The 14,971-nt window shown below is 47.2% G+C and overlaps 1 protein-coding gene across 3 annotated transcripts in view; it reads right to left on the reverse strand.

Annotated features, from left to right (window-relative positions):
- The window catches only part of CFAP61 (cilia and flagella associated protein 61), a 416,189-nt gene that overhangs the window by 109,364 nt on the left and 291,854 nt on the right, over nt 1–14,971 (reverse strand). The window lies entirely within an intron of this gene.

The following is a 14,971-nucleotide window of genomic DNA, read 5'->3' on the forward strand; positions in this document are numbered from 1 at the left end:
CCCGCCCCCCCCCCACATCACCACACATAATCCCGCCCCCACACCACATCACCACACATAATCCCGCCCCCCCACCACATCAACACACATAATCCTGCCCCCCCACCTCATTACCACACATAATCCCACCCCATTACCACACATAATGCCGCCCCCCACCACATCACCACACATAATCCCGCCTCCCACCACATTACCACACATAATCCCGTCCCCCACCATATTACCACACATAATCCCGCCCCCCACCACATTACCACACATAATCCTGCCTCCCCACCACATCACCACACATAATCTCGCCCCCCACCACATCACCACACATAATCCCGCCCCACACCACATTACCACACATAATTCTGCCCCCCACCACATTGCCACACATAATCCCGCCCCCCACCACATTACCACAGATAATCCCGCCCCCCCACCACATTACCACACATAATCCCGCCCCCACCACATTACCACAGATAATCCAGCCCCCCACAACATTAGCACACATAATCCCGCCCCCCACCACATCGCCACACATAATCCCGCCCCCCACCCCATCACCACACATAATCCCGCCCCCCACCCCATCACCACACATAATCCCGCCCCCATAAAATCATTCTGACATGGATTTTAAAGTACCGTATATCTATATACATATATATAAGAGGCATCGTGATTACTGGCTAATCCCGTCCCCTGCACAGTAGCTCCGCCTCCACCACATCACCATACATAATCCTTTCCCAACCCCATTACCACACACAATCCGCACCACATCACCACACACAATCCCGCCCACCACAAATCCCGCCCCCCCACCACATCACCACACATAATCCCGCCCCCCACCACATCACCACACATAATCCCACCCCTTCAACACATCACCACACATAATCCCGACCCCAACACATCACCACACATAATCCCGCCCCCCACCCAATTACCACACATAATCCTGCCCCCCCACCACATTACCACACATAATCCCGCCCCCACCACATTACCACACATAAACCCGCCCCCCACCATATTACCACACATAATCCAGCCCCCACCACATTACCACACAATCCCGCCCCCCCACATTACCACACACAATCCCGCCCCCCACCACATTACCACACATAATCCCGCCCCCCACCACATCACCACACATAATCCCGCCTCCCCACCACCCCACATAATCCTGCCCCCCCACCTCATTACCACACATAATCCCACCCCCCACCACATTACCACACATAATCCCGCCCCCCACCACATCACCACACATAATCCCGCCTCCCACCACATTACCACACATAATCCCGCCCCCCACCATATTACCACACATAATCCCGCCCCCCACCACATTACCACACATAATCCCGCCCCCACCACATCACCACACATAATCCCGCCCCCCACCACATCACCACACATAATCCCGCCCCACACCACATTACCACACATAATCCTGCCCCCCACCACATTGCCACACATAATCCCGCCCCCTTACCACATCACTATACATAACCCCACCCCCACCACATTACCACACATAATCCCGCCCCCACCACATCACCACACATAATCCCGCCTCCCACCACATTACCCCACATAATCCCGCCCCCCACCACATCACCACACATAATCCCGCCTCCCACCATATTACCACACATAATCCCGCCCCCCACCACATTACCACACATAATCCCGCCCCCACCACATCACCACACATAATCCCGCCCCCCACCACATCACCACACATAATCCCACCCCCCACCCCATCACCACACATAATCCCGCCCCCACCACATCACCACACATAATCCCGCCCCCCACCACATCACCGCACATAATCCCACCCCCCACCACATCACCACACATAATCCCGCCTCCCACCACATTACCACACATAATCCCGCCCCCCACCATATTACCACACATAATCCCGCCCCCCACCACATTACCACACATAATCCCGCCCCCACCACATCACCACACATAATCCCGCCCCCCACCCCATCACCACACATAATCCCGCCCCCCACCCCATCACCACACATAATCCCGCCCCCCACCCCATCACCACACATAATTCCGCCCCCTTACCACATCACTATACATAACCCCACCACATTACCACACATAATCCCGCCCCCCACATCACCACACATAATCCCGCCCCCCACCACATCATTACACATAATCCCACCCCCCACCCCATCACCACACATAATCCCGCCCCCCACCACATCACCACACTATTGTTATTAACTTCATTTTAAGTTAATTTACCACCTGTGTAAGCGCTATTGAATGATGTCATTATTTACTTTAGTTTAATCACCAGCAGCGTTAATTAGATAGCAATGAGCGTGCTGGAAACATCTGGTACTCAAATATAAGCTGACCCGAGTATAAGCCGAGGCACCTAATTTTACCACAAAAAAACTGGGAAAACTTATTGACTTGAGTATAAACCGGGTAGGCATTGTCCCCTCATCCCTATCTTGTTCTGCATGGCTCCTCATCCCTATCCTTGTATGCATGGCTCCTCATCCCTATCATTGTATGCATAGCTCTTCATTCTTATCCATGTAGGCGCGGCTCCTCATCCCTATCCTTGTATGCATGGCTCTTCATTCCTATCGGTGTATGCATGACCTTCTCATCGCTGTCCTGGTACGCATGACTCCTCATCCCTATCCTGTTGTGCATGGCCTCCTCATCCCTATCCTGGTATGCATGGCTCCTCATCCCTATCCTTGTACGCATGGCTCCTCATCCCTATCCTGGTCTGCATGGTTCCTCATCCCTATCCATGTATGATTGGCTCCCATCCTCATCCTGGTATGCATGGCCCAAATAAAAAAACAATAAACCATTATACTTACCTTCCTGCGCTCCTTCGCAGTGTCTTGTTCAGGTGCCAGCAGCTGCTTTATGCTTGTAAGCAGCGCATGGCAGGGACGCCATGCACTGCTTACAAGCAGAGCACAGCTGCAGGAATACTCACTGCTCTCCACGCCGGGACTTTGTGTGTAGAGGGTGGTGAGTATTCATTGCTATTAAGTAGCGTGCACAGTGTCAGCCGCAGCTGCCGGTTGATCACGTGTGCCTGCTACTTAAGAGAAATTAATATTCACTTCTCTCCACGCCCAGTGTGGCGAGGTGAATATTAATTTCTCTTTAGCAGTGTTAGCCGCAACAGACGGCTCCTGCCTCCTGTGACCCGATGCTCGGCCGCTGCCACTCCCCCTCCATGTTCTGGATCATCACTCCAGTGTAAGCCTAGGGGTGTGTTTTCAGCACAAAAAAATGTGTTGAAAAATTTGAAAAACTCGGCTTATACGGGAGTACATACACTAAGTACATCAGTTTCATTAAGTCTAAAAGACCTAGTTAACAGTATATACTGTTTGTGTTGTGAAATCTTATGACAGATCACCTTTAACCCCTTAATCCCATATGACGTACTATCCCGTCGAGGTGGGGTGGGACTTAATTCCCAGTGATGAGATAGTCCGTCATATGCGATCGGCCGTGCTCACGGGGGGAGCGCGGCCGATCGCGGCCGGGAGTCAGCTATCGCAGCTGACATCCGGCACCATGTGCCAGGAGCGGTCACGGACCGCCCCCGGCACATTAACCCCCGGCACACTGCGAACAAACATGATCACATTGTTCCGGCGGTATAGGGAAGAATCGCGCAGGGAGGGGGCTTCCTGCGTGCTTCCCTGAGAACCCCGGAGCAACGTGATGTGATTGCGTTGCTCCGAGCGTCTCTTACCTCCTATCCATCCAGGTCCTGCAGGGATTACTTCCGGGTCCAGTGCAGGCGCTCGTAAGCCTGCAGCGCTGTCAGTCAGATCACTGATCTGACAGAGTGCTGTGCAAACTGTCAGATCAGCGATCTGTGATGTCCCCCCCTGGGACAAAGTAAAAAAGTTTAAAAAAAAATTCCACATGTGTAAAAAAAACAACAAAATCCTAAATAAAATAAAAATATTCCCATAAATACATTTCTTTATGTAAATAATAAAAAAACCAATAAAAGTACACATATTTAGTATCGCCGCATCCGTAACGACCCAACCTATAAAACTGTCCCACTAGTTAACCCCTTCAGTGAACACCGTAAGACAAAAAAAAAACCGAGCCAAAAAACAACGCTTTATTATCATACCGTTCAACAAAAAGTGGAATAACACGCGATCAAAAAGATGGATATAAATAACCATGGTAGCGCTGAAAATGTCATCTTGTCCCGCAAAAAACAAGCTGCCATACAGCATCATCAGCAAAAAAATAAAAAAGTTATAGTCCTCAGAATAAAGCGATGCCAAAATAATTATTTTTTCTATAAAATAGCTTATATCGTATAAAAGCGCCAAAACATAAAAAAAATATATAAATGAGATATCGCTGTAATCGTACTGACCCGACGAATAAAACTGCTTTATCAATTTTACCAAATGTGGAACGGTATAAACGCCTCCCCCAAAATAAATTCATGAATAGCTGGTTTTTGGTCATTCTGCCTCACAAAACTCAGAATAAAAAGCGATCAAAAAATGTCATGTGCCCGAAAATGTTACCAATAAAAACGTCAACTCCTCCCGCAAAAAAACAAGACCTCACATGACTCTGTGGACCAAAATATGGAAAAATTATAGGTCTCAAAATGAGGAGACGCAAAAACTTTTTTGCTATAAAAAGCGTATTTTAGTGTGTGACAGCTGCCAATCATAAAAATCTGATATAAAAAAACGCTCTAAAAGGAAATCAAACCCCCATTCATCACCCCCTTAGTTAGGGAAAAATAATAAAATTAAATAAATGTATTTATTTCCATTTTCCCATTAGGATTAGGGCTAGGGTTAGGGTTAGGGCTAGGGTTAGGGCTAGGGTTAGGGTTAGGGCTAGGGTTAGGGCTAGGGTTAGGGCTAGGGTTGGGGCTAGGGTTGGGGCTAGGGTTGGAGCTAAAGTTAGGGTTAGGGTTGGGGCTAAAGTTAGGGTTAGGGTTGGGGCTAAAGTTCGGGTTAGGGTTTGGATTACATTTACGGTTGGGATTAGGGTTAGGGGTGTGTCAGGGTTAGGGGTGTGGTTAGGGTTACCGTTGGGATTAGGGTTAGGGGTGTGTTTGGATTAGGGTTTCAGGTAGAATTGGGGAGTTTCCACTGTTCAGGCACATCAGGGGCTCTCCAAACGTGACAAGGCGTCCGATCTCAATTACAGCCAATTCTGCGTTGAAAAAGTAAAACAGTGCTCCTTCCCTTCCGAGCTCTCCCGTGCGCCCAAACAGGGGTTTACCCCAACATATGGGGTATCAGCGTACTCGGGACAAATTGGACAACAACTTTTGGGGTCCAAGTTCTCTTGTTATCCTTGGGAAAATAAAAATTTGGGGAGCTAAAAATCATATTTGTGGGAAAAAAAGGATTTTTTATTTTCACGGCTCTGCGTTGTAAACTGTAGTGAAACACTTGGGGGTTCAAAGTTCTCACAACATATCTAGATAAGTTCCTTGGGAGGTCTAGTTTCCAATATGGGGTCACTTGTGGGGGGTTTCTACTGTTTGGGTACATCAGGGGCTCTACAAATGCAACGTGATGCCTGCAGACCAATCCATCTAAGTCTGCATTCCAAATGGCCCTCCTTCCCTTCCGAGCTCTGCCATGCGCCCAAACAGTGGTTCCCCCCCACATATGGGGTATCAGCGTACTCAGGACAAATTGGACAACAACTTTTGGGGTCCAATTTCTCCTGTTATCCTTGGGAAAATATAAAACTGGGGGCTAATAAATCATTTTTGTGGAAAAAAAAGAATTTTCACGGCTCTGCATTATAAACTGTAGTGAAACACTTGGGGGTTCAAAGCTCTCAAAACACATCTAGATAAGTTCCTTAGGGGGTCTACTTTCCAAAATAGTGTCACTTGTGGGGGGTTTTAATGTTTAGGCATATCAGGGGCTCTCCAAACGCAACATGGCGTCCCATCTTAATTCCAGTCAATTTTGCATTGAAAAGTAAAATGGCGCTCCTTCCCTTCCGAGCTCTGCTATGCGCCCAAACAGTGGTTTACCCCCATATATGGGGTATCAGCGTACTCAGGACAAATTGTACAACAACTTTTGGGGTTCATTTTCTCTTGTTACCCTTGGTAAAATAAAACAAATTGGAGCTGAAATAAATTTTGTGTGAAAAAAAGTTAAATGTTCATTTTTATTTAAACATTCCAAAAATTCCTGTGAAACACCTGAAGGGTTAATAAACTTCTTGAATGTGGTTTTGAGCACCTTGAGGGGTGCAGTTTTTAGAATGGTGTCACACTTGGGTATTTTCTGTCATATAGACCCCTCAAAATGACTTCAAATGAGATGTGGTCCCTAAAAAAAAATGGTGCTGTAAAAATGAGAAATTGCTGGTCAACTTTTAACCCTTATAACTCCGTCACAAAAAAGTGCTGATGTAAAGTAGACATGTGGGAAATGTTACTTATTAAGTATTTTGTGTGACATATCTCTGTGATTTAAGGTCACAAAAATTAAAAGTTAAAAAATTTTCAAAATTTTCGCCAAATTTCCATTTTTTTCACAAATAAACGCAAGTTATATCGAATAAATTTTACCACTATCATGAAGTACAATATGTCACGAGAAAACAATGTCAGAATCGCCAAGATCCATTGAAGCGTTCCAGAGTTATAACCTCACAAAGGGACAGTGGTCAGAATTGTAAAAATTGGCCCGGTCATTAACGTGCAAACCACCCTCGGGGCTTAAGGGGTTAAAGGGACTCTGTAACCACAGAATGACTGTTTAAACCAAGTACAAGCGCTTGGTGCTTCATGGTGAGGCCAATCATTTAACTGCACCTTCCCACCTGCTTGGTTTCCATTTATGTTGACCAGTAGCGTAGCTACTGGGGGGGCAGAGGGGGCCATCGCCCCGGGCCCTGTCACATGAAGGGGCCCACTGGGAGCCAGGGACACTACTGTGAGGAGGCAGAACACCGCATAGGAGCAGAGCAGTATAATGTCTGCTCCCGTCTGACGGAGACTCTGCACGCTACTAGCACAGTGGCCGGCTGCTGTCTCCCCCCTGCAGTGAATGGTTTCGCCCGTCTGACCTGATCATGAAGCTTTCCCCGGCTGCAGTTTTTCTTCACTCTGTGCACGCTGGGATTGGCTCAGGCATGCTGGGTCCTAGTGCCCACACCTTGCATTTCACTTACACTTCCAGGTCCTGCCTGCAGTGCAAGCTTTATCAGTAAGTGGGGATGGAACTTATTAGGTTTATTCAATTCAGGTATGTCACTGTGAGACCGCTGGGGTATTGTGGGGGCTGAAAGTGAGTGAGGGGGACAGGGCACTGGGGGGTGAATGTGAGACCATTTGGGGGCTGTGAGGGCAGAAGGTGGGTGAGGGGGGACAGGGCACTGAGGGGTGGATGTGAGATGATGGGGGTATTGGAGCTGAAGTGGGGGAGGAGGGGCAGGTCACTGGGGGCCGAATATTATAATGTTTTGTTATGATATTATATGTGCTCCATCATGTAATATTTGCTGTCTGGCGAGGCTGGAGATGGGGGGGTTAGGGGGCTTTTGATACGTACCACCTGGGTCTTTTATGAGTATTAGTATACGAAGCCCCCATATAGTAACCAAGAGCTGCATCACATTTACAGCACCACTCCAGCATTATTTTTTATTTCATTGCTGGAGCGGTGCTGAAAATCCCCGTCCCCTGCCCTCTGTCTGATACTCACCTTCTGGCGTCTTCATCTGTTTTTGTCTCCGCTCGGCTCCGTCTCCTGCAGTTTGTGGCCTGTCCGAGGCTCCAGTGTTTCGTGGAGCAGCGCAGAGGTCACTAATCAATGTGAGTCTATGGGAGCCTCGTTCTGGCCTCTTTCTCACTCTCAGGCTATGTGCACACGTTGCGGATTAGCCGCTGCGGGTCTGCAGCAGTTTTCCATCTGGTTTACAGTGCCATGTAAACCTATGGAAAACCAAATCCGCAGTGCCCGTGGTGCGGAAAATACTGTGCGGAAACGCTGCGTTGTATTTTCCGCAGCATGTCAATTCTTTTTGAGGATTCCGCAGAGTTTTACACCTGCTCCTGTATAGGATTCCGCAGGTGAAATCTGCACAAAAAACACAGGAAATCCGCTGTAAATCCGCACACGAATCCGCAACAAGTGCACATAGCCTCATAGTCTTACACTGAGCGCTTGTGACATAGCTTCTAACTTCTGGCCTGTCAGAAGCTGCGCTCACAAGTTTGAGCCGCGGCACTGCAGCATTGCCACAAATTAGTGATTACGCCGGAGGATGAGTAAATGACCGGGGCATCCAAATCATGACAGGGAGCTGTGAGTCCATCATACTGTGTATATGGGAGCTGCGGGCCCATCATACTGTGTATAAGGGAGCTGCGGGTCCATCATACTGTGTATACGGGAGCTGTAAGTCCATCATACTGTGTATACGGGAGCTGCGGGTCCATCAGACAGTGTATACGGGAGCTGTAAGTCCATCATACTGTGTATATGGGAGCTGCGGGTCCATCAGACAGTGTATAAGGGAGCTGCGGGCCCATCATACTATGTATAAGGGAGTTGCGGGTCCATCATACTGTGTATAAGGGAGTTGCGGGTCCATCATACTGTGTATAAGGGAGCTGCGGGTCCATCAGACAGTGTATACGAGAGCTGCGGGCCCATCATACTGTGTATACGGGAGCTGCGGGCCCATCATACTGTGTATAAGGGAGCTGTGGGCCCATCATACTGTGTATACGGGAGCTGCGGGCCCATCATACTGTGTATACGGGAGCTGTGGGCCCATCATACTGTGTATAAGGGAGCTGTGGGCCCATCATACTGTGTATAAGGGAACTGCGGGCCCATCATACTGTGTATAGGGGAGCTGTGGGACCATCATATTGTGTATAGGGGAGCTGTGGGCCCATCATACTGTGTATAAGGGAGCTGTGGGCCCATCATACTGTGTATACGGGAGCTGTGGGCCCATCATACTGTGTATAAGGGAACTGCGGGCCCATCATACTGTGTATAGGGGAGCTGTGGGCCCATCATATTGTGTATAGGGGAGCTGTGGGCCCATCATACTGTGTATAAGGGAGCTGTGGGCCCATCATACTGTGTATAAGGGAGCTGTGGGCCCATCATACTGTGTATAAGGGAGCTGCGGGCCCATCATACTGTGTATACGGGAGCTGTGGGCCCATCATACTGTGTATAAGGGAGCTGTGGGCCCATCATACTGTGTATAAGGGAACTGCGGGCCCATCATACTGTGTATAGGGGAGCTGTGGGCCCATCATATTGTGTATAGGGGAGCTGTGGGCCCATCATACTGTGTATAAGGGAGCTGTGGGCCCATCATACTGTGTATACGGGAGCTGTGGGCCCATCATACTGTGTATAAGGGAACTGCGGGCCCATCATACTGTGTATAGGGGAGCTGTGGGCCCATCATATTGTGTATAGGGGAGCTGTGGGCCCATCATACTGTGTATAAGGGAGCTGTGTGCCCATCATACTGTGTATAAGGGAGCTGTGGGCCCATCATACTGTGTATAAGGGAGCTGCGGGCCCATCATACTGTGTATAAGGGAACTGTGGGCCCATCATACTGTGTATAAGGGAACTGTGGGCCCATCATACTGTGTATAAGGGAGCTGCGGGCCCATCATACTGTGTACAGGGGAACTGTGGGGGACATCATACTGTTTGACAGGAGCTGCAGGCCCATCATACTGTATATAGGGAAATGTGAAGGCATATTGTGCATATGGGAGCTGTTGGCCCATTACACTGTATGTGGGGGAGCTCTGGGAGGCATTATACTTTCTATAGTGAGTTCTGTAAGCATTATACTGTGTATAGGGGAGCATTGGGCTCATACTGTGTAGAGGGGAGCAGTGGGAACATTGTACTGTGTAAAGGGGAGTTATAGAATCATCATACTGTGTATAAGGGAGCTGCGGGTCCATCATACTGTGTATAAGGGAGCTGCGGGTCCATCAGACAGTGTATACGGGAGCTGCGGGCCCATCATACTGTGTATACGGGAGCTGCGGGCCCATCATACTGTGTATAAGGGAGCTGCGGACCCATCATACTGTGTATACGGGAGCTGCGGGCCCATCATACTGTGTATAAGGGAGCTGTGGGCCCATCATACTGTGTATACGGGAGCTGCGGGCCCATCATATTGTGTATACGGGAGCTGTGGGCCCATCATACTGTGTATAAGGGAGCTGTGGGCCCATCATACTGTGTATAAGGGAACTGCGGGCCCATCATACTGTGTATAGGGGAGCTGTGGGCCCATCATATTGAGTATAGGGGAGCTGTGGGCCCATCATACTGTGTATAAGGGAGCTGTGGGCCCATCATACTGTGTATAAGGGAGCTGTGGGCCCATCATACTGTGTATAAGGGAGCTGCGGGCCCATCATACTGTGTATAAGGGAACTGTGGGCCCATCATACTGTGTATAAGGGAACTGTGGGCCCATCATACTGTGTATAAGGGAGCTGCGGGCCCATCATACTGTGTATAAGGGAGCTGCGGGCCCATCATACTGTGTATAAGGGAGCTGTGGGCCCATCATACTGTGTATAAGGGAGCTGCGGGCCCATCATACTGTGTATAAGGGAGCTGCGGGCCCATCATACTATGTATAAGGGAGCTGTTGGCCCATTACACTGTATGTGGGGGAGCTCTGGGAGGCATTATACTTTCTATAGTGAGTTCTGTAAGCATTATACTGTGTATAGGGGAGCATTGGGCTCATACTGTGTAGAGGGGAGCAGTGGGAACATTGTACTGTGTAAAGGGGAGTTATAGAATCATCATACTGTGTATAAGGGAGCTGCGGGTCCATCATACTGTGTATATGGGAGCTGTGGGGGCCTTAGACTGTGTATAGGGAAGCTTTGAGCTCACCATACTGTGTATAATGGAGCAGTACATGGGGGAACTTAGGGGACATTATTAAATGTTAAGTGGGCACTTAAGCATCATTGTTATAGGGACACTCAGAGTATTGTGATCATCAAAGTTGCATAGGGTCACAATATGGTGGTAAAGTCAACGTTCGTTTTTGTATACAGATTTATTTTCAATAACAGTGCGGTCATATTCTGAGGTTCCCCTATATTCACAATTAGAGTTTGCAACCGTAGCTGTAATCAGGGTTAGCTGGTTAGGGGCCCACTCAGATGTTTCGCCCCCCCTAAGGCTTCCTTCACACTTCAGTTTTTTGGCGTCAGTCACTTCCGACATAATGACGGATCGACGGATCCGTCACAATAGTTGAAAAAACGGATGTAACGGATCCGTTTTTTTGACGGATCCGTTACTCGGGGGTTGTATATACTTTTTGGAGCATGCGCAATTGAAAAAAATTTAAAAAACGGATTGGGGCGACGGATCCGTCGAAATGACGGTCGCGACGGATCCGTCGCCCATAGGTGGCCATTCTATGAAATGACGGACGCGACGGATCCGTCGCGATCCGCCATTTCAACGCAGACAAAAAACGTTGCAATGACCGTCAATGTCTAGATGACGTCCGCCAAATTTTGACGGATCCGTCACATGACGGATGGAACGGACGACCATCCGTCACAATCCGTCGCTAATGCAAGTCTATGGGGAAAAAAACGGATCCGTCGAAAAAAAAACCGGATCCGTTTTTTGAGGAAAATGGTGGATTTAGACTGACGCCAAACAACTGAAGTGTGAAAGAGGCCTAAGTTGAAACCCTAGCTACGCCTCTGATGTTGACCCTTCTCTGGCTCTATAGAGACAGATCTGTCAAACAAATAAGGGGAAGATTGAGATAGATGGAAAACAAGCAAGGGGAAGGTGTATTTAAATGACTGACCCCACCAAGGAGCAGTGAGTGGCGGGACTTAGTTTGAACAGTCATTCTGTTCTGACATACTCCCTTTAAGAACAGAATAAAAGTCTGAATAGGCACTAACAGAGCAGCAAAAATTGATGAAGACTTTGTAGTGGAGTAGGGTTTGTGACACTGTATGCTAAAAGTGATCTGAGCTAAAACAAAAATAAGTGGCACCTTAGTGTAATAGTATGTCAAGACTTTCTTGTATTTGAGGCAACAAGACGCACTATTAATGAAGGTGATGATGTGGACAGATTCACTGTAAAAGAGAAAATATGCAAAAACAATGCACAAAGAATACCCAAGATATCCTGGCCAGTCACCCCCTATATCTGCTTCTCATTTGATCCAATCAGATTGCTCATATTGCAATCAACCCTTTCTTCCCAAAGTGCTTAATCGGGCAGTGAGACAGCTGACTGCAGGACTCCACACCACTGCTCTGCCAGTCCCACCTTGTCTACCAGTCGCCTACAGAACGTTAAAGAAATCAGGAAGAAATTCTCTCAAGTAATCTCTGCAAGACTGTTTGTTACATGAAAATGCCTAAAAACAGTCTTGATTAAACTGTGGGAAACTTAATGTGCACTTTCATGATTAATTATTTGGTTTCCTATTAGCGAGGAGCGAACGTGCTGGGATAAGGTGTTATCCAACCATGCTCGTGTGCCAACCAAGTGACTTTGGTGTGCTCGAATAACATATTAGAGGCAATTAGAGGCAATCCCTGCATGTCTTGTGGCTGTCGAATAGCTGTGCGACATGTCGGGAGGGAGAACTCGAACATATTATTCCAGCATACCGAAGACACTCAGTTGGCACACAAGCATTACTATTTCCTATAAAAAAAATTGTCATTATGCAGATTCTATCCCAATATATACACAGGGTGATTAGAAAATATTCATCGGGATTCATAGAGGTATATTTCAAAATATATTACATGCACAATAATGAACATAAACTCTCCAAATTCAGGACATAATGTTAACAAATGTTCTATGTGTCCTCATTTTGTCATACGACACACATCAATGCGTGAATCCAGTTTGACTCAAACAGCATGTCCCTGTCGATGGTCATTAAAGTGGCGGTCATGCTGTCCCGGACCTCGTCCAGTGTTGCTGTCAATAGCGGCACTTAAACAATATCTCTGACATACCCCCAAAGGAAGAAGCCGCACACTGTCAGATTGGGAGACTTGGGGGCTATTCTCTTGCATAGTCGCCATTTTGGGATCTGCCCTGCCACCAGGTGAGTCACAAGCAAATCTGCACGCGCAACGTACAAACTTAGAGATGTGACCCATCGATACGATACTATTACTAACAGGTGATACATATTTATAATCTTTTATAATCACCCTATATATATATATATACCGGTATATATATATATATATATATATATATATATATATATATATATATACATATACAGTGGGGCAAAAAAGTATTTAGTCAGTCAGCAATAGTGCAAGTTCCACCACTTAAAAAGATGAGAGGCGTCTGTAATTTACATCATGGGTAGACCTCAACTATGGAAGACAAACTGAGAAAAAAAAATCCAGAAAATCACATTGTCTGTTTTTTTATCATTTTATTTGCATATTATGGTGGAAAATAAGTATTTGGTCAGAAACAAACAATCAAGATTTCTGGCTCTCACAGACCTGTAACTTCTTCTTTAAGAGTCTCCTCTTTCCTCCACTCATTACCTGTAGTAATGGTACCTGTTTAAACTTGTTATCAGTATAAAAAGATACCTGTGCACACCCTCAAACAGTTTGACTCCAAACTCCACTATGGTGAAGACCAAAGAGCTGTCAAAGGACACCAGAAACAAAATTGTAGCCCTGCACCAGGCTGGGAAGACTGAATCTGCAATAGCCAACCAGCTTGGAGTGAAGAAATCAACAGTGGGAGCAATAATTAGAAAATGGAAGACATACAAGACCACTGATAATCTCCCTCGATCTGGGGCTCCACGCAAAATCCCACCCCGTGGGGTCAGAATGATCACAAGAACGGTGAGCAAAAATCCCAGAACCACGCGGGGGGACCTAGTGAATGAACTGCCGAGAGCTGGGACCAATGTAACAAGGCCTACCATAAGTAACACACTACGCCACCATGGACTCAGATCCTGCAGTGCCAGACGTGTCACACTGCTTAAGCCAGTACATGTCCGGGCCCGTCTGAAGTTTGCTAGAGAGCATTTGGATGATCCAGAGGAGTTTTGGGAGAATGTCCTATGGTCTGATGAAACCAAACTGGAACGGTTTGGTAGAAACACAACTTGTCGTGTTTGGAGGAAAAAGAATACTGAGTTGCATCCATCAAACACCATACCTACTGTAAAGCATGGTGGTGGAAACATCATGCTTTGGGGCTGTTTCTCTGCAAAGGGGCCAGGACGACTGATCCGGGTACATGAAAGAATGAATGGGGCCATGTATCGTGAGATTTTGAGTGCAAACCTCCTTCCATCAGCAAGGGCATTGAAGATGAAACGTGGCTGGGTCTTTCAACATGACAATGATCCAAAGCACACCGCCAGGGCAACGAAGGAGTGGCTTCGTAAGAAGCATTTCAAGGTCCTGGAGTGGCCTAGCCTGTCTCCAGATCTCAACCCTATAGAAAACCTTTGGAGGGAGTTGAAAGTCCGTGTTGCCAAGCGAAAAGCCAAAAACATCACTGCTCTAGAGGAGATCTGCATGGAGGAATGGGCCAAAATACCAACAACAGTGTGTGGCAACCTTGTGAAGACTTACAGAAAACGTTTGACCTCTGTCATTGTCAACAAAGGATATATTACAAAGTATTGAGATGAAATTTTGTTTCTGACCAAATACTTATTTTCCACCATAAAATGCAAATAAAATGATAAAAAAACAGACAATGTGATTTTCTGGATTTTTTGTTCTCAGTTTGTCTCCCATAGTTGAGGTCTACCTATGATGTAAATTACAGACGCCTCTCATCTATTTAAGTGGTGGAACTTGCACTATTGCTGACTGACTAAATACTTTTTTGCCCCACTG

This window comes from Ranitomeya variabilis, chromosome 2 (genome assembly GCF_051348905.1).
Source record: "Ranitomeya variabilis isolate aRanVar5 chromosome 2, aRanVar5.hap1, whole genome shotgun sequence".
Lineage (NCBI taxonomy): Eukaryota > Metazoa > Chordata > Amphibia > Anura > Dendrobatidae > Ranitomeya > Ranitomeya variabilis.